Here is a 20,304-nt window from a genome sequence, read left to right as displayed (position 1 = left end):
TTGTATTTCGTTACGAACAATACACATAGTTACAGTCATTTTCATAATATGTTTTGACCATTTTATGTATTGTGTTTATACCCCTACCTGTGAGACTGTACTAGTATATATAAAGCACGGTGGTACATTGTAACTGAATAACTGTTATCTAATTAAACGTGGTTCAAGTCTTTCCCATAGAAAAGTTCTTGATGTTTTAATTAAGTATTTATTTTTAAGTTCTTGAGAGTTGTTAAAACCTTTCAAATCTTTCAAAGTTTGTTACTGATTAATAAAATCTATATTATATAATTATTTCTAGAATATAATTTAACATTTAGTGTTTTTTTTTAATAATCCAGATGTTATTACATTCATTAAATCATCTGTTAACTTTCCAGCTGGGGTGATTTAAAATTAAATTATTTTCTAGCTCCTTCATTTGTGTTTAAAACTTAGTAATGAAAACTGTTTTAGTGACAAAAGTTTTCATGAGAAAATCGCCAATTAACTGAATAGCATGAGAAAAAAGAATAGTAAATGGAGAACAAAAACTGTTTATTTATTTCACTATTTGTTGTTATTGAACAAATCTTAACATTATTGAATTATGTATTGATTTTATTTGCGATACATATTTATTTACATAAAGATTCATTTATTCGCTCAATTTTACTTAAAACAGAATTCATCACTATTATCCCGCGCTGGTACAGTGGTAAGTCTATGGATTTACAACGTTAAAACGAAGGATTCGATTCTTCTCGGTGGACTCAGCAGATAGATAGATGTGGCTTTGCTACAATAAGAGCACAAACATTCATCACATATAATCACCACATCTGTGTGTGTGTGTGTTTTCTTATAGCAAAACCACATCGGGTTATCTGCTGAGCCCACTGAAGGAAATCCAACCCCTGATTTTAGCGTTGTAAAGCCGAAGACATACCGCTATATTAGCGGGGAGTCACCACATCAAACTAATATGTTAAAACATTCCAGGCCAAGTATAAGCTACATAACTATCACCATCTTTATAGACATTTCTATACAATGTTTTTTGAAACCGTTCACGATTTAACTGTTGTAATAACATCAGGATTGTTACAAAAGCTGATTAAATTCTCGTGGTTAATGTTGCCCCTGTGATTCTACTTTTCTGATTTATGTTATATAACACATTTTCTACAACTATAACATAACTAAATTATTGTTAGATTTAGTACATTCTAATGGTAAGATGTCTCATATCAGCTTGATATATGTATTAAATTGTAAATTATTCACAAAGGCTTAAAACTAACAGCCACATCTAGAATATAAAACTTTATCACTTATATGTTATTACATAAATTTCTGGGCGACCAGCCACATGAATCTGTACAACAGATCTAAGTGGTTATATTTCCTCATGAAGTTTTCTGATATGTTTTTGTCTTTCTTCTACTGTAAGACACATCTGTGTTTCTTCTTTAATTGTTATTTAACAGAGACTTATCATTCATGTTCATGAAGTTAGCAGATATATGGCAAAATAAGATATAATTTGTGTGTTCGTTTGGAGCCATTTGGGTGTTACCTGTGTTAACTATTACTAATTTGAAATGATAGACGATACAACAACATCTCGATTTAGTTTTCGCAACAAATAATAAAATTAACCATCACGTTATAACGCTCTCACAGCTGTAAAGTTGAGCACCATCGGTGACAGGACGTTAACTCGCGTCCCGGTAGTTGTTAATCGATTAACACATATAAAGATATGTTAATAAAGATGAAGATATGCTGCATAAAAACATAACATTTACTTACAACTTTGAAATGTTGGTTTTATGTGACAGAAATATTCTTTTATTATATATTAACTCACTTTTATCATTATACTCATAACTTTGTTTAAAGATAAACTGATCATATTTTGAGTGAAGAAAGGGACGTTACGTGTTTTATCACTTCAAATATTTTATAAAGTTTTTATAGTGTCAAGTGAATCATGAAACGATACAGTAAAAACCTGTACGTGAAATATGTGTTATTTAACCCGACGTTTACTTACTGACATACTTTCGTATCACTTGCTAAACCAGTTCTAATACACTTTAAGTTAAAAAAAACAACAAAAAAACACACTCGATATTTGTTTTAATTAAGTATTGTACCATTAAAGTTTAAGACATAGGGGACGTAGCTCAAGTGGTAGAGCGCTCGCTTAGCATGTGAGAGGTACCGGGATCGATACCCGGCGTCTCCAATCTTCCACTTTTAAAAGGTTCTATGGTTACTAGACACACATTCCGTGAGAAAAAGTATCTGTCTACTACAAGTACATAGTGCTCTAAAAGTTAAATGACGAAGTACATATTTCAGTTTACTCTTGTCATAATTAAATTTATTTATGAAGAACATATCAGGTAGCAAGTGAAGTTTGAAGCAACTCCAACTGATCTCACCTCACCGAAGGAGAATACAACTCAATGTTCCCGACATAAGGATGTTACGTGAAACCACGCATTTGTCATTAATTTTCGAAAGAAACACCAACATGGATCTTTTGCTGCTCGTTTTGTCGGCGTGTACCTTCATCTTGTGTACCCAAGTAGTCAGGTGATGTTTTACAGAGAACGAGGTGGGCAGGGCGTTCTACATGCTGGAAGATCGCCAGACCTATAGGAGGATGGCACAGCGCGTCGGTGTGTCACTCAGCGTCATCAATCGACTTTGATGATGAAACCAGGAGAAGAACTCTTATGGTAGGAGACCAGATCAAGGGCGTCATCGCTTCACAACAGCCAGATAGGGCCACTACATCATGACTACCGCTCTACATAAGATGAAGTAATTTATTCTTTCCAAGTTATGTACATTAAACTGTGACTATTTTATCCATACGTAAAGCCTCGTGTGAGTGTCTTAAACACTCAAATATATGAAACTCTTGAACTTGTAACTGCAATCCTGAGAACTTGATGGTTTGTGTTTTTAACTAAGAGTTAGACAAACATGTTTCGTATTATTTGTCAAACTGAAATTACAATCTTATTTACATAACAGAATCAGTTATCTTTCTTAACCCCATCCTATTCGTGTTATTTTTACCTTATAAAATACTTGGATATTGATGTTCAAATTTTGATCTCAGTGGACTTTAAGTAAAACTATTATATTATTAAATGACTTTGGAACTCCAAAGAAATATCTCAACTTCATGTGTCAAACAGTAGGGAAGATGGAAGAAACAAGAGAAGCTGACATATTAGTATAATGATACCAAACCATGAAGAGGGGTATTTGGCGCAAATATATTTGGTGTTTGTTACCATGGTTACACCAAATTGGAACTCAGCTTGCCCCTGATCTATTTTGTACTAAGTTATTTTTATTTTTGCATATATTATGTGCTCTAATAAATACAGACACTAATGTTAGTGAAGAAAGTTAAGATTGATTTTTTTTATTGGTACTTAAACGTATTGTTTAGAAACGGAACGTATATAATTAATAAATTTGAAATATGTACAGTTGGTTGTTTGTTGTGATATTCTTGTACTAAATGGTACATGTTTTGTTAAGGATTTATTATTAATTCATGGAATATATACAAATGTGTTTTCAGGCACGTGATGAAGACTTAGAGAGATGTTGCAGTGTATGATAAAGGACTTCCCGAAACATTGAAAGGTTCGAAAATACAATGGCAACTAAATTAATGCCATATTCATTAAACGATTTAAAGATATATTAATAATTCTTTGTTTGTTTTACAATTTAAGGAATCTAAATAATGGGCTTTGTCTAATGATAGTGACGTTTACAAATTATCATATAAAAAATATAAAGATACAATACTTCTTTAGAATTATGTGAAGCGTTTGTTTGAATTTCTTACAAGGATTCGTGTTAGTATTACGCAATTTAAGTTAACCATGGCTTCGGTATGTTTCAACATAGACAAATTTCTACAACTCATTACCTTTTGTGCCAGGGGTGGCCAAACTTGCTTAACGTAAGAACCACATACAATAAACTTCAGATGTTTGAGAGCTGCAACACAGGAACAATTATTATACACTCCTTTTTATTGTTACAAGTACATTTTGTTTCATAAATTTTATATAAATGCTAATCAATACATGTACCTAATAATATTTATCCGCGTATGTATTTTTAAACTGTTAATTCCGGCTGGTATGTTGTCAAGTCTTTACGAATTAGGTCCGTCAGGTGTTGATTTGTAAGGATTGCACGATTCTTCGACTTCACAAACATCATTAGAGGTTACAGTGTTTCACAGCAGTATGTTGTGCTGAAAATGAGATGAGTCGCACACTGTTTTTTTTCTGTTCAGGATATTTTATTTCTGGAACTTACTTCCAGAACGCTATTGTAGAATGGGATTTATGGATCATCTTGTGACCCAGGTCCTCCTGTATTTTTATTAGTTCCATTTCCTCAGCAGATGATTCTGTAACAAGAGGTTCGACAATTGGACAATCATCACTGACCACATCAAGCATGAACGGATTTACAAGAAACGCGAAGCAGGGCTTTAGCTGATGCAAGTCCTCAAGCCTTTCTAGCAAATTTTGAAGCAGATCTTGTAATTTATCTTTGTATTGTTCCAATTTGATGTCTTTTATTTCAATATCAGATAATGTATTTATTCTCCTTTTGAGATTGGGAAAGTAACTGAGTGTCTTGAAAATATGTCTCTTTGAAAAAGTCTAATTTCATTTTGAAAACTGAAAATTGTCTGAGTAAGATCTGGAACAATCTTATCCTTCCCCTGGAGTGCCAAGTTGAGAGTTTGTAGATGAATCTTTATATCAGTAAGGAAGATTAGATCTTGCACCATTCATCTTTTTTTCCATTTGAGGATAGAATTTTTTTTCTTCAAGAAAAGTAATAATAGGCTTCAACAGATCCACAAAGCTATTTAAGATATTGCTGGTTGACAGCCATCTCACAATGCTGTTTTATTATTTATATGTGGAGACATTATTAAATCATGGATTAACTCCAATGTAGGAGGTAAAAGTTAACACTGGTAATTGTTCCAGCTACATCGATACATTTGATACAATAGAGACACGTTCACCACTATCTGTCAATATTTTCAATTTGTTTTATTATTTATTTGTTAAGACATTATTAAATCATGGGCGAGTTCACTGTAAAAGATAAAAGTTAACACTGATAATTGTTACAGCGATGTAGGTACGTTTGATAGAGTAGACACACGTTCACCACTATCTGTAAATATATCCAATTTTTCACAAGCTTCATCACTGTTTTCAAAATATTTTGTTAATACATCATAACTAAATATTTATAATTATCATAATCGTTTGTAAATAAAAAAATGTTTTATACTTAAAATTAATGGTGAGAAATATATTTCTGTACATAAATATTAAAATTATATGATTATTTATTGATACTTTTATATTATCACAGAACCAGTTTTATGTTTATAATTTAATCTAATATATGCTAATATATTTAGTTACTGTTTAATTATGTTTTAAACATTACATATATGTAATTATCATCATATGTTGAACTTTTTTCTTAGTTTGTATAATAAAAGATAAAACAATTTTTGACGTTATTAGTTTAATACAACATTAATTTATAACGTCCAAAAAACCAGAAGGTAAAATAATCGGTATATTTTTCGCTCTTTCTCTCTACCGGTCAGTTTACAGATTTACAACCCTAAAATGAGGGGTTCGATTGCTCTCGGTGAACGCAGCACATAGCCTGATGGGGCTTTGCTATAAAAAACACTGTATTCTTCACTTACAGACTCTTTCTCAACTCAACAATAACCTTACTTCAAAGTTTAAAAAATGCACTAACAGCATTCACAAATCATTTGAAACAATAAATTTCATAATTCTATAAAGTTTGTTTAAAATAACAGATAAGCAAACAATGAAGTATAACTACAAAGAAGAGTTTTATTGATGGTGGAACATATTATATCATATTATAACATATTATATGTTTCAGTAAAACATTGGTCTGTGTTCTTAAGAATCAGAAGACCTATGTAAAGGTTTCATTAGGTAGTTGGAAAGATCAAAAAGTAATCGTTAGAAACACTAACTTTGTTTAGTTGAATATTCTTTATGACATTAATATTTTAATAATTATTTGAATTAATATATTATTTAATGAGACACTGATGAACGTGTTCGATGGTTACAGTTAAGCAGCTTATCAAGTTAATTATCAGTTCGATAATAAAATGCTGTAATGTCGTGAAATCAATTTTATTTTATGTACTCTGTTCACTCTTGTTTGTTGGAAATGAACACCGGATTTTGACTTTGTATATACACTTAGTGGACGCATTATTAGGTACACTTATCTATTTAGGGGGTAGGAACCGCTTTTGTCTCCAGAACAGCCTGAAATATTCCATTCGGATTTTGGTCCATGTTGACCACATATTCATTCTGCGAACATTCTATTCCACATCATCTCAAAGGTGCTCTACTGGATCGAGATCTGGGGGTTTGTGCAGGCCATTGGTGAACACTGGAGTGACTGTCATGTTCGTAAAACAGTTTGAGATGATGAATGCTTTGTGACATGCTACTTTATGCTGCTGGAAATAGCCACTGAGAAGTAGGTAGACAATGATCTTAAGGGGATGTACATGTTCAGCAACAATGCGTAGGTATGCTGTGGCGTTCACATGATGCTCATTTGATATAAAGGGGGCTAATCTTTTCTGAGAAAGCATTCCCCACACCATTACACCACCACAACCAGCCTGCACCGTTGATACAAGGCAGGATGGATCCATGGATTCATGCTGTGTACACAAAATTCTGATCCTACCATCTGCATATCGCAGCAAAAATCGAGGTTCTTCTGACCAGGCGACTTTTTTTTTTAATCTTCAGTTCTCTAGTTTTGGTGATCCCGTGCCAACTAGAGCCTCACCTTCCTGTTCTTAGTTGATATGAATGAAACCTTGTGTGGTTCTCTCCTGCTGTAGCTCATTCGGCTCAAGGCTCGACGCGTTGTGTATTCAGAGATGCCCTTCTGTACATCACTGTTGTAAAGAGTGGTTGTTTGAGCTTTCGTGGGCTTTTATCAGCTTGAAAGAATCTGGTCATTCTCCTCTGACCTCTCTCATTAACAAGGTGTTTTCTTCCACAGAACAGCCGCTCACTCGATGTTTGGTTTTGCTTTTCTTACCATTCTCTCTAAGCTATAGAGTCTGTAGTGCGTGAAAATCCCAGGAGGTCAGCAGTTTTGAGATGCTGGAACCACCATGTCTGGCACCAACAATCATTCCACGGTCGAAGTCGCTTGGGATTGTATCTGATAGATAGGTTTGTTAAATATAGCCTGTGTTATTTTGTTTAATGTGTGTATATAGACACAATATTATGCAATACGTTAATCGTTCATATGCAATTAAAATCAGCACTCTTGAACAATAATATATTTAGGATAAACGAAAAACATCATGATACCATTTAAATTCACACACATGCCTCTGCTACCATTCCTTACTGTCGTCCTTTGTAATGATAGTGGATGATGTTCTTGAATTTTATTTACATTTCGCTCTTTCACTGTCATTACTAAAATTACTGTCAGTTATTTGTCATTACTGAATCACCATGTTTGAATGACATTTTCGTCTGTACTAAAACAGTGGTCGTTACTAGTACTTGTATGAGCAATTAAATAAATTTTAAACAATAATGGAACAGGTAACACAAAGTGTTTTCCATTAACCACCTATGTTCCTCTTTCAGTGGTTTTGTTTAATTTTTTCACTTTCTATAAGAAGTGTTTTTGTTTTCTGTAATTATATTTTATTAGAGCACAGTATTACAAGACCCACTCCTTCTATGATAATTGGTTTTAATTGATACTTACAAGTTTAAAAACAATTAAACTGTGATTTACATGTATTGTTGTATTGATGATAAAATTAAAAAAAACACATTTAAACAGTAATCTCTTGAAATACTGTTGTCAAATGTCAACTGTTCCATCAAACACATTTTCTGATTTTCTGTGTTGTGAAATTACGTAATTTCCGTACTGTACAGAGTAAGGATATGCCAAAGATACCGTGTAGCTTTGTGTTTAAAGAAAATAATGAATTGTGTGTTTGTGTGTGGTACACGTACAAATACACAAAAACAGAGAAACAACTTTGAATTGTTTTTATTTGAGTAATGAAAGCTAATTTCATAAAAATAACACAAATTTTCTTTTAAACTTTTTAAAAGTTGCATTTTGTTTTTTCTAGAGTTGTTCGAAAGCCTCCTTAGACAATTACTTGTGAGAGACAAAATAGATGTGAAATACTGTTTTCACAGGCTTTTATTTTCAATCTGTAACGGATGGATTAAGCAAAATATAAAAACAAATACAATTGACGTGATTTTTTGTCACAAATTTTATGCCTTTTGATATGATTTTGTGCAAACTACAATTATGCAAAGATCATTGTTGAAATACGATAGAAGCTAAAGATTTAAGAGAAATTATTATTTATATGCTTTAAGGTATTAAGTTTATATTATTGTTGAAGTTAACAAATCACACGTTTTAATAGAATCAACAATACTACGAGAATCATTGTTGAAAATTTATAGTAGAAGCCAATGAACTAAGACGAATCATTATTGATATGTTTTAATATAAACCGCAATACGATGAGAATCACAGTTGACATTTTATGACAGAAGATAAAGAACAAAGAGGAATCATTGTTAACATAATTTAATAGAAGATAAAATACTACAGCGCTCATGTTGAATTAAGACCATTGAGATTATTCACTGACATGCTAAAACAAAGCAAAACATCAGTAATAATAACTGGAACCTTATAAGTTAATAGAAGCTTTGCCCCAAGGACATCACAAGGCAACACTTAAAATATGATGTTGTAAATTACCGAAGCAGAAGAGTTATTAACGATGTTGTAGCACTATACTTAAAACGCCATTTTGTTTATGGGAAAGGATGCTCTAATGCAAATGAAAGTTTTAGCTTTAATATTTAAATAACAAACATCTGGGCAGGCTTATTGTAAAACTTAATTACTAATCAATATGTTACAGTAAGTATTTCAGCACCAAACAACTTATTTTGTTACAATTCCTACTTCGGGTTAATTCAGTTATCCTGAAATTTGCTTATAACAAATTTTATTGTTCTTTAGTGGCTCAGTAGTAACTCTGAGGACTTATGAAGGTAAATATCTAATTTTGATATTCGCTGGGGCACAACATAAGTAGTTCATTATGAGGCTTAGTGCTTTACAACAACAATTCAACAACAATCACTTCTCTTTCGGATAAAACTTATTTGTTCTACACTTCTACACGATAAGTATTTGTTAATTAACTTACTGTAGGACAGTTTTGAGAAAACAACAACATAAAACCAGTGAGATCAACAGCTAGTATTGGTACTAGAAGAATTGTCCGAGTTTATAACGTATTAAGGCTTAATATTCAACAGAAGGCAGTAGTGTCGTACTAAGTTCTGTTGTGCAATAGTCCTTCCAAATTTTAGATGTGTAACGTCACCGTCAGGGTATCTTACATTTTCAAAACAGAATTTCAATTTCTGTGAGACCATTTTGACTATATGAAGCACTATTTATTTGAGAATGCCGACATGAGTAATATATTGAATGCGCACATAGAAAAACACACAATTCAACGTCCTTTAAATTAAGGAGCAAGGAATAAAGCAACAAATACGAACAATATATACAATATACTATATATAAAATATTTTGGTTTTAGCAACAATAGTTTGCAACCAGTATTAACAGTTTTGTGTTTCATGATGACTATTGTTCTTCTGACACGTATAACTAAAAAAAATATTTTTTTTGAAAATGTGTAAGTTTTCAATACACATTATACTTGTAAAATATATCTTATTACGTTTATCACTGACATATTCGTGTGTGTTAATAACCATGTGACGAATGAAAATAAATATTTCAACAATTCTTGAGCCGGAACGATCACACGGTGTCTGACACCAGCTCCTGATAGAGAGTGACAGTGTATGTGTGCTGCGTGGTATGAAAGAGCTTTATCAGTATTCATGTGGGTCACAAAGATACAAAGTTCTACTCTGGGACTCTAAAAGTTCGATTATAAAAGGTACTTAACTTTGGGTGTGAACTAAATATAAATGACCCGTTTTTTAGTTTTGAAAGTATTGTAACTTATTTCCAAGTTCAGTTGCCCTCAGAAAAAGGGTTAAGATAACTTTCAACAACTTTCCCAGTACTAGATCTGTTTTAAGCTACGCAAAAACAAATACACATTTTAATATTTTATTATTTATCTGAAACATGAAGCTGGCGATTTTCGAAAAGTTTGATGGGGAGTACCCATTATTTATGGTAGTGGAAAACTCCGAACTCATATGCTGCTAAAGTGCTCAAGAGTGGAATCCATGTATGTCAATATCAGTAAATAACATGCGTAACAAAATAACTATTTTTGAAACAAAGATAATAAATATATCACCTGGTGATAAAAAAATTATGTTGTTATTAAATTCAGCTGAAATTTTTAAGATGAAATGAAAAATAAAACGTGATGACGTATCGCTATAGCATTTACGGGATCGAACACTGAATTTAACATCGGAAGCTGTTAAAGTTTCTGCTGAGCCAATGGTGAAGAATGTTAGCGTCTTTAGCAAATTATTGTCTCTGTTGTAACACATAGTATTGTTTTTCCATTTCGTTCAATGTATAAATATGTTGTGATATTTGTTACTATACAAGGTCCCCCGCTGGTACAGCGGTAAGTCTATGGATTTACAACGCTAAAATTAAAGGTTCGATTCCCCTCTGTGGACGCACCAGATAGCCCAACGTGGCTTTGCCATAAGAAGAGAAAAACACACACACAATATGCACAAAGCTACACAAATGGCTATCTGTGCTCCGCTCACTCTGGGTATCGAAATCCAATTTCTAGCAGTATAAGACTTTCTTAATTTATCTCACACATAAATGGTTTGGTTTGTTTTTTTTATTTTCGCGCAAAACTACACGAGAGATATCTACGCTAGCCGTCCCTAATTTAGCAGTGTAAGTCCAGAGAAAAGGCAGTTAGTCATCACCACCTACCACCAACTCTTGGGCTATTCTTTTACCAAAGAATAGTGGGATTTACCTTAACATTATAACGCCCCCACGGCTGGAAGGGCGAGAACGTTTAGTGTGATGGAGATTCGAACCCGCAGCACTTGGATTACTCGTTGATTGCCTTGGTCATGCCGGGAAACAGAAAATGGACTTGTTCTTATTTTAGGTTGTTGTATTGAAAACCTGCTATATATATAATATATATATTTTAATATATATATATACTTTATTTACCGGTCTTAACTTACTGTTGTTGGTAACATTATATCTTTAGTTTTGGAAAAAAATCTTACGCAGTTTAAAAAACATATTTTATATATTTTAAAACTTTACACAACTTTTAATTATGCATATATATTTAAAGCTCCAAAATTACTTTCAAGCATTAGAAAATAAACTAATTGTTCATCATTTAATTTAATAGTCGACAACTTCAGTTACTACGAAAGTTGTGAACCTCAAGTTTAGAACAACCCCTGAACTGAAATGAAAACATAACTTATTTCTTATAAAACAAGTAGAACTTTCAAACGTAACTGTCCACTATATGGTTTTGTGACATCTCAATGCTACTAGTTAACTACACTTATTAAACTCTATTATATTACAGAATATTTAACAGAGGAGTCAAACAATACTTTGTTCCAACACTTCTTGAACCTACGTGTTTTCCTAACTTCACGAATAGTACAACCTAGAAGACATGCTATGCTATTAAATATGATTCATAGGAACTCAGATCCAACTTTATATAACAGCTTCCACATGCATGATGTGGTGTTCAGCTGCAGGGTTAAAATGTTCCTTCATGTTTCACAGAGGTCCCAGGTTACAGATCACATTCCTCCATTATATAATTATATGTATAGCTACCTCAAGTGGGCTTCTATTGGAAAGAAAATCTGTTAAAATGCCGATATGATATGTGAGAATAGTCAAGCGACCTGAATTAATTTTTAACACTATTTCTAGACTCTTACCACACCTGAAGGATTTTCTAGGTGCGTTTTAAATTTCTTTGACGTTCGAAATAAATAAGAGTGGACGAGCTGTGCTATATACCATGAGAATATTCCCCGGGACACCCCGAGTTTACCTGCCACCTTTGGTTTTTCTCGCACCAGAAGTGGGAAGTAGTACTCAGACAGACAAAATCACAAAATCGAAATAGTAACCAGCATTCTGAAATATATAAACACCGATATTTATCTTGCTACATGAACATCAGCTGGCACACTTAAACCTACATCTAGTAACATGGCTATCAAATAAAATATTTGAATCTACAACCAACTATATGGATATCAGTTGGCACACTCAAACCTATAGCTAGCTGCATGAAAGTCTTGTGACGCACTAGGATTTACCATCAGCGTGATGAATACCAGCTGATATACTGGAACCTATATGGGTATCAGTTAATAAACTGGAACTTATAAGTAACTGTGTGGGTATTAGCTTATATACTGGAACCTCCCGTCAGTTGTATGAATATCAGCTGACACATTGAAAACTGAAACTAGCCGTATGGATACCAGCATATATATATTGGAACCTATACCTAGCTGTATAAAATCAGCTGATGCTCTGGAACCTACCATCAAGTGTATAAATATTAGCTGGTACATTAGAACAACAATCCAACTACAAATCTACATGAATATAAAACGGTACAAGGAAATTTATATCTAGAAACATCGAATAAGCTTTATAGAATCTAACATATGATTTAAAATAATATTAACGACGATGATAACATTGTTCATAACAAAGAACATAATATAAACTTACACTAGTTGATATACAGTCTATTTGTTCATTTCTTCACAAATGTTTTATATCTATAGTCTTCTGTTTAACTGTTGAAGTACTACTCAAGATGTTCCTGTGCGGAAAGATATATTACAAGACTAACAGCAGTACCTTGTTTTACAACCTGTCGTAAATCGTATTTCGATTTCTTATACGATTAGACAATATATCACATACCTATCTACACGTTTTTAAAAGATAATTCTCGATTTGTAGTTCATAATACTAGCAACAGATGACGCAGCTACAGAGGAAACGTTCAATTTCTTTCCTTAAAATGTAATACTCTTCCATTGACGGAACTTAATTTTGAGGATTCTGACCTTTTCTTCCAAAATATTCTTCAGGTTCGATTATATCGCGCAGAGGTACTACAATGTTGAGAAAGGGCGACACTTTAGGACGAGTGGCATCGATGAGCGTTGTATCATAGCTTGTTAGATAGGTAGCAGACGTACGTGAAAGGCAACGACCATACTTTAATCGATGATTGGGATTTCGCCGTAAGATGACGCGCTGGTAAGCGTTTCGCAGAGCAGTTTGTACCTAAAGAAGGAGTTAATTACTGTAAGACATTTAATAGCACAAAACATGTCTTATCTGCTAGATATATTAACCGAAATAATTTTTTAACATATATGGTGTTTATAACATATAAAATAAAAAGTATGAGTTCAGGTTTTATTTTTCTAAACAGAAAAATATGGAAGTGCTTTGAAACGTAAATACGATCACTGTGGATAATTAGCATACTAGAAAAGAAATATTAGGTATTGGATTATTTTACAGGAACACCAGAAATAGATGTTTACACATGTGATTCTTTTAGAGCCAGAAAACTTCATTTATTCCTGAATTAACGAGTTCTCGTGTTTATTGTATCACAGTATTAGAGACAGCAGTGTTCCAGCCTGAATTATAATAAAACTTAAAAAGATAATATTAGAACGATAATGCTCTGAAAGTACAATTCATGACTGCGTTTCCTGAAGAACTTTCTTGAACTTTGTTAATAATAAAATTAATCTAGTTTGGTTTCTGGAATAGGTTGAAATGTAAAATAAAGTAGATTGTTGTTAGTTAAGAACAAAACTATACAATTGGTTTTCTGTGCTATTGTGAGTTACTAGAGGGAAATAAAATAGTAAGCCAGGATTAATGCTATATATATATATATATATATATATGGTCATAAAACGTAGGTATATATAACTTTACAAAAAGACCCGATAATCAGAGAGTCCTTCTAACTTTTGAAGTGTTAAATATGACGGAGACTGTACACACAGCTTTAGTTATAAGCAGTAATAAACATACATTTATATGAAATCACGTATAAGCAAAAGTAAACATAAAATCATAATAAGTGTTTATTTGTTTCTGCACTGTAAAATTTATCATGTCACGTTAGATAATCACAAAAGTATAAGTGCATCACTAAAGGTCAATAGTAAGGATTGTCACAAAATAGAGAAGTATATGGCTTATATATTTATTTTCTCGATTTATAACTTTACAAAGGAATGATATAAAGTTGCACATAATTCAGTTTAGTGACAGTTGGAATGACGCAGCGTCAGATATTACGTGGATATATTTTAATGAAAAAAAACATTTAGTCGTGTTATAATGTGACGGTCAACCCCACTTTTTGTTGGTAAAAGAGTAGCCCAAGAGTTGGCGGTGGATAGTGATGACTGGCTAGTTCCCTTTGTTCTAGTCTTAGACAACTAAATTAGGAACGGCTAACGCAGATATCCCTCGTGTAGTTTTGCGCGAAATTCAAACAAAACCAAAATTCGAGTAAATGTTACCAAAATGTTTTTAAATAGAGAATTTGTTTTTGTTCACCGAAGAAGAAAAGAAAAAGAAAATTCATTAACGTATTACATTAACACATGGACTGTGGAAGAAATAGATAGGATATATAAACTATCAACTGTAGGTAAATCTATCTGTTGTTGAGTAAAAGTTAAATACAATCTTAAAACGTTATTCTAAACAAATTACTGTTGAGAAAGCAGTGATTTTCGGACCTAATAATGTGTAATAATAATCTACGAACATTTTAAAAATACAGAACACTGTAGTAGGAATAAAACTGTTAAAATCATTTGTCGAGAATCTAATATTAAGAACGTTAAATAAAAGAAGCCATTTTAATAAAAGGATAAAAACCTTTAATAAATAAAGCACGTTTAGCAGGTTTGCATTTATGGTAATATCAGAGTTATGTTTGTAACTTCACCCGTTCGGGGTATATGACTGTCCTGTTCAGTTGTGATGAATACCAGATGGCGCCACGTTAACACTGGCGAAACGTTATTTTTAAATTAAGTATTTTTTTCTATTCTATTTTAGCTGTTTACTGAATTTTAAATATTTGTAGTGTGTGGAATACCTCCAACATTTATATTAATGTTGATATTAGGTTTTTCTCTTAATTAAAATTATGATTTATGACAAATAACTTTTTTTTTGGTAAGTACATTGGATGTGTTTGAACGTTTCGAGAACCGTAACTGACGAGAAAATCAGTTAATTTGATGTCCTCTCTAGACATGTTTTATTAAAATTAATTCTTACAATATTAAATGTGAATTATTAAAATTTATAATATGTTTACATTCAAATTTTTTTCTCCCAGTCGAACCAAAACTTTGACAGAGATCAGTGCCCACCGACAGTGTCAATATGTGTTGGATTAAATACCATAATATGGTAGGTTTTAGATAACGTAAAATGATATCGCTGGAACAAGGTAACATTGTAATACAGTATATGATAAAATAATAAAACTTCTCACCTCAGAGTTCATGAAGCAGTACAGAACAGCTACAAATAGACCCTATTCAAAAGGTTAAAAAAAAATTGTTAATTATTGCAATGAAAGAAATACACACACGTGCATTCGATACAAATTCTGGCAAACTAACGGAAATTACAAACAAAAACTAAACTGTACATAACATCTACAATTAAATCGACTATTAAAACAATCTAAAATTAAAGTGACTGATCACTTTATTAAAACTAAAATATCGGGTGAACCTCATTTCGTTACGATGGTAGCCAGAACTTGAATCGAATGGAGTTAAAAAGATGCATGTAATTGTCATATTTGATCGTAGAGGCGAACGACCTAAAAATTGTGAATATTCAACCCACTAAGATTGTCTATAGGTACCATTACATTTTCTGTGGACAAAAGTTCTGGATATATCTATATATATACTTCGCTATTTTAATGGGAAATATTTGCTGATAAGGTTTGAATTTTTAAAAAATAAATCGAATGGCTCATCTCTTGCAACATGATTGTTCCCCACACCACTACGCTACCTCCTGCAGGCTTGCATTGTTAGAAGAACTAAAAATTATCAATCATCCTATACGGTTCGTTCTATATATTTTTGCTGTATCACTGACATAATTAAGGGTGAAATGCGATGAATGAAATCATACACTACTAGCCATTAAACGTCAACAGCTTGAACTCTGAACATCAGTAAAGATATGATAATTATCTGCGTCTACGATACGTATTTTTGCACGACTTGTTCTTTTCTGTGATAGACCACTGCTATTAAGTCCCTCTGGATAGTATGGTTTGGAGACAATTAAATTTTGAAAACCTCTGTTAATTATTTGTTTGTTTTTAATTTCGTGTAAAGCTACACGAGGGTTATCTGCGCTAGCCGTTCCTAATTTAGTAATGAAAACTGAAGAGAAGCAGCAAGTTATTAGCACCCACCGCCAACTTTGTGCTACTCTTTTACCAACAAAATTATAAGACCCTTACGGTTGAAAGGGCGAACATGGTTAGTGGGAAGGGAATTAGAACTGGCGACCTTCAGAGTGCGAGTGAAATGCCTGATCTAGGAGACTCTTAAAGAAAACGGTTAAATGATAGTTCGCCTAATGCCTATTGCAATTAACAATTATTTGTTAGCCATCTTACCCATGTTCAGCAGTTAACAGACATAGTTGTTTTCCTAGTAAAACTAACATTGTCCTTAGTTTGGATTCGGTGGTAGGCTTTAATAACAGACAGGTTCGAATACAGTTAAAAAAACAAAATATTTCTTCGCTGACGAAGATCTTGTGAGATAGGTACTCATTATGGTATCTCGTAACTTCTAATCTTACCCATTGTATTGTGTAATAACTGTGACTTTGGTTTTCTTTAAACTTGGACGTAGGAGTGCGGGAGAATCTTAATAAAATGACCAATCATTAAGAAGTAACACAATTACGTCAGACTAACAGTTTGCAACTTGAGCAGTCTCGAATATTGTCGTTTATTCAGCGATTAAGAAAATGGTCGTCTACAATCAGCATTAATTACAAAATTCTCGTAATGTGAGGGTCGCGGATTCGAATCCCCGTCAAACCAAACATGCTCGCCCTTTCAGCCGTGGGGGCATGATAATGGGTAGGTCAATCCCATTATTCGTGGATATAAGAGTAGCCCAAGAGTTGGCGGAAAGTGACGATGACTAGCTGCATTCCCTCTCGTCTTACACTGCAAAATTTAGGGACGGCTAGCGTAGATAGCCTTCGAGTAGCTTTGCGCGATATTAAAAAAAAAAATCAAAAAATTATGGATATTGAAACGAGGTAGTTTGTATTGTTTATTTTATAAGAACTGCGTCTCTACTTATCTTACCAAAAAAAGTGTTCAAGAATTATGGAATTTAATGTTTACTCTGATATTTTTTAATCGCATTATTCAGTATTATAGAAACTAAATGAGCTGGGTGTATTTGTAGTGATTGACTTGCAGGGCTGCGTACCTGAGGTTTAGAATTTGAGCCACAGTAGCCCGCTGAGTATAATCTCAGCTTTCATCTGTTGAAGGTTATAACCGTGACAGTCAATCTCGCTACTTCAGTAAGAGTAGATGTAAAGGCTGTGAGTGCTTGTCAGTGGTAATCATTACTTCAGTCATTAGTTTCTAAATTAGCGATAGTTATGCCTGAACGTTATGGAGTTTCATATGGCCATTTAGGCTATCTGTCGAGCAATAATATTACGTATCTGAAATGAGTTCATAGTGTTGGTTTAGATCTAACTTGAGACAGATTTTACATCGAGTTAGTTTATCAGTAAATAATTTGAGTTAAATTTAAATAATGATAATTTCCACTGTTGTTTTTTAGTCAGTTCAGGAGGCCTAAGAATTGTAGCCAGATAGTTTTGGTTATACTTACATTGCCGTATGAGAAAAATGATTAATAAATATTCTGTAAGACAATTTTCGTTTTCTAAAGAGAAATCAAATTCTAACCATTGTAGTCCATGTGAGTTTTTCATCTGTGGGTTCAGGAACTATACTGTGTTATATAATAAACAACTCCTCTTAAACTTGTTGTTATTTGTTATTAAGTACAAAGCTACACAAGTGGTTATTTGTGCTCTGCCCACCACGGGTATGGAAACCCGGGATTTAGCAGTATAAGCATGTGTCATTAACTTGAATGTGAGCTTGTCAAAAGAGGAGAAAGTGTCGGAAAGTATTATTTTTTCCGCTGGGTGTCGCTTCGAGAACTAGTCTTATAAAGTATGTGAGATTCAAAAATAATGGTAACTGTATGGAACGTAAGGTTTAATATCCAGCACTGTCAAGAACCTGGAAGCGATGTGAAGATATAAGATTTATGGTCAGTAAGAATCATATCCACATTTTTTTGTTTTTCCCGTTCATATAAAATTAGAGTTGAAAGACTTACTTGTGAGGACTGAAACAAGGCATTAGTGATCATATACGCCCTCTCTAGGTGACCATCGTCATGAAGATTGATGCAGAAGAGAAGATGAGTGATTCCAAGCAAAGGGAAAAGAAGCGCAGTAGCTTTGATGGCTTTCCTGTAAAAAACAGTTATTTGTTCTAATTCTAACATTTATTTTCATTTGGAAAGCTGTTTACATTTCAAATGAATAAAATCACTAAGATATTTCGTGGATTGTCGTTTTATTTCTAGTGATTCTGAGGCTTCGACTGATTTTTATTTTATAGATTAATTTCTAAAACTCTGATGAATCCTGGAAACTCTATCTAATTATTTTAATATTTAAATTTGTATAACAGTCACAGCCTGACATAAATTTTATAGTAAAGAGTTAATTTTTTAAAGAATACACAATTCTATAAATCTCTCAACATCTGGGGTTTCTGATATATAGGTGTACATTCGAATGATAAGCTGTTGGTTAAAAGAAAACAAAACAAACCTGAAACTGTTTATTGGTTTATCATCAATGATCGGATACGTTTCAGGTGGAAAATATGTTGAGGAGTGGTCGTTGAAGTAACCAATAAAAACCGAAATAATTCCAAACCCCAGAACATTTTTGAATTTATATGTTACTACTCTTAAAAAATAATTGCTCATAATGTGAAAAAGACAAATATTTCATTAATTTTACAAATATTTTCTTATTTTCTCATAGTTTTCTAGATTCGTATAGTCACTCTATGTTTATTTGTCTTCGAATTTGAAAATATTTTTTTATCAATGCTGAGCTTCTGATTAAAACAAACAAACACTAATATTTACCTGACATGCGCGGTTTCTGTTGAATTGTTCTTACGTAGCTTTGTCACCAATATTCGTACAACGTTGATTAAGAAGATAGTGTTTACCTGTAAAACAACAACCAACAACATAGGCATTCAAACTCCCGACCGTCTACATCTATGCACATATGTATATGTGTGTACATATAAATATAGATATCGTAGTAAATGGAGCGAGAAAGTGTATGGGAACCAACGTATAGTATTTATATATACACCAACTTGTATTATTTGAGTAGAGTTTCTTTTGTCCCTATTTCATCATGCTCTGCTCCATGTTTAGAACACATTTTGTGTCCCCGTATATTGGTTGCTTATGTTTGTACTAAATAGATAAATAACTGAAACCTAATGGGGTCTATATTTTCATTTTATGAGTCATACACTATCAAATTGGGCAAAAGTCTGGTGTACCTTTCCCGTCAAACCAAAATGATGCCGGCATGGTCAGGTGGGCAAGGAACTCGACTCGTAATCTGAGAGTCGCGAGTTCGAATCCCCGTCACACCGTACATGCTCGCTCTTTCACCATTGAGATGTTATAATGTTGCAGTAAATCCCACTATTTGTTGGTAAAATAGTAGCTTAAGAGTTGGCGGTGGATGGCGATAACTAACTGCCTTCCATCTGGTCATTAACTGCTAAATTAGGGACGTAGATAGTCCTCGTGTAGCTTTGCACAAAACTCAAAAACAAATCGATGTACTTCCGAGAAGAGGCGAATATAGAACATTCGAAGAGACAAATAACGAACGGTAAGTTAA

At 33.0% G+C, this 20,304-nt stretch overlaps 1 non-coding gene across 1 annotated transcript; it reads left to right on the top strand.

Moving 5' to 3' along the window:
- The first annotated feature begins 2,160 nt into the window (after positions 1-2,160).
- TRNAA-AGC (transfer RNA alanine (anticodon AGC)) lies at positions 2,161-2,233 on the top strand. Its single transcript has one exon. It is a non-coding gene; the product is annotated as a tRNA-Ala (tRNA).
- Positions 2,234-20,304: the final 18,071 nt, after the last annotated feature.

The sequence above is a fragment of the Tachypleus tridentatus genome, chromosome 6 (assembly GCF_004210375.1).
Source record: "Tachypleus tridentatus isolate NWPU-2018 chromosome 6, ASM421037v1, whole genome shotgun sequence".
In the NCBI taxonomy this organism is placed as follows: domain Eukaryota; kingdom Metazoa; phylum Arthropoda; class Merostomata; order Xiphosura; family Limulidae; genus Tachypleus; species Tachypleus tridentatus.
The sequence above is the reverse complement of the archived record's forward strand: the minus strand, read 5'-3'. Positions and strand labels throughout refer to the sequence as shown.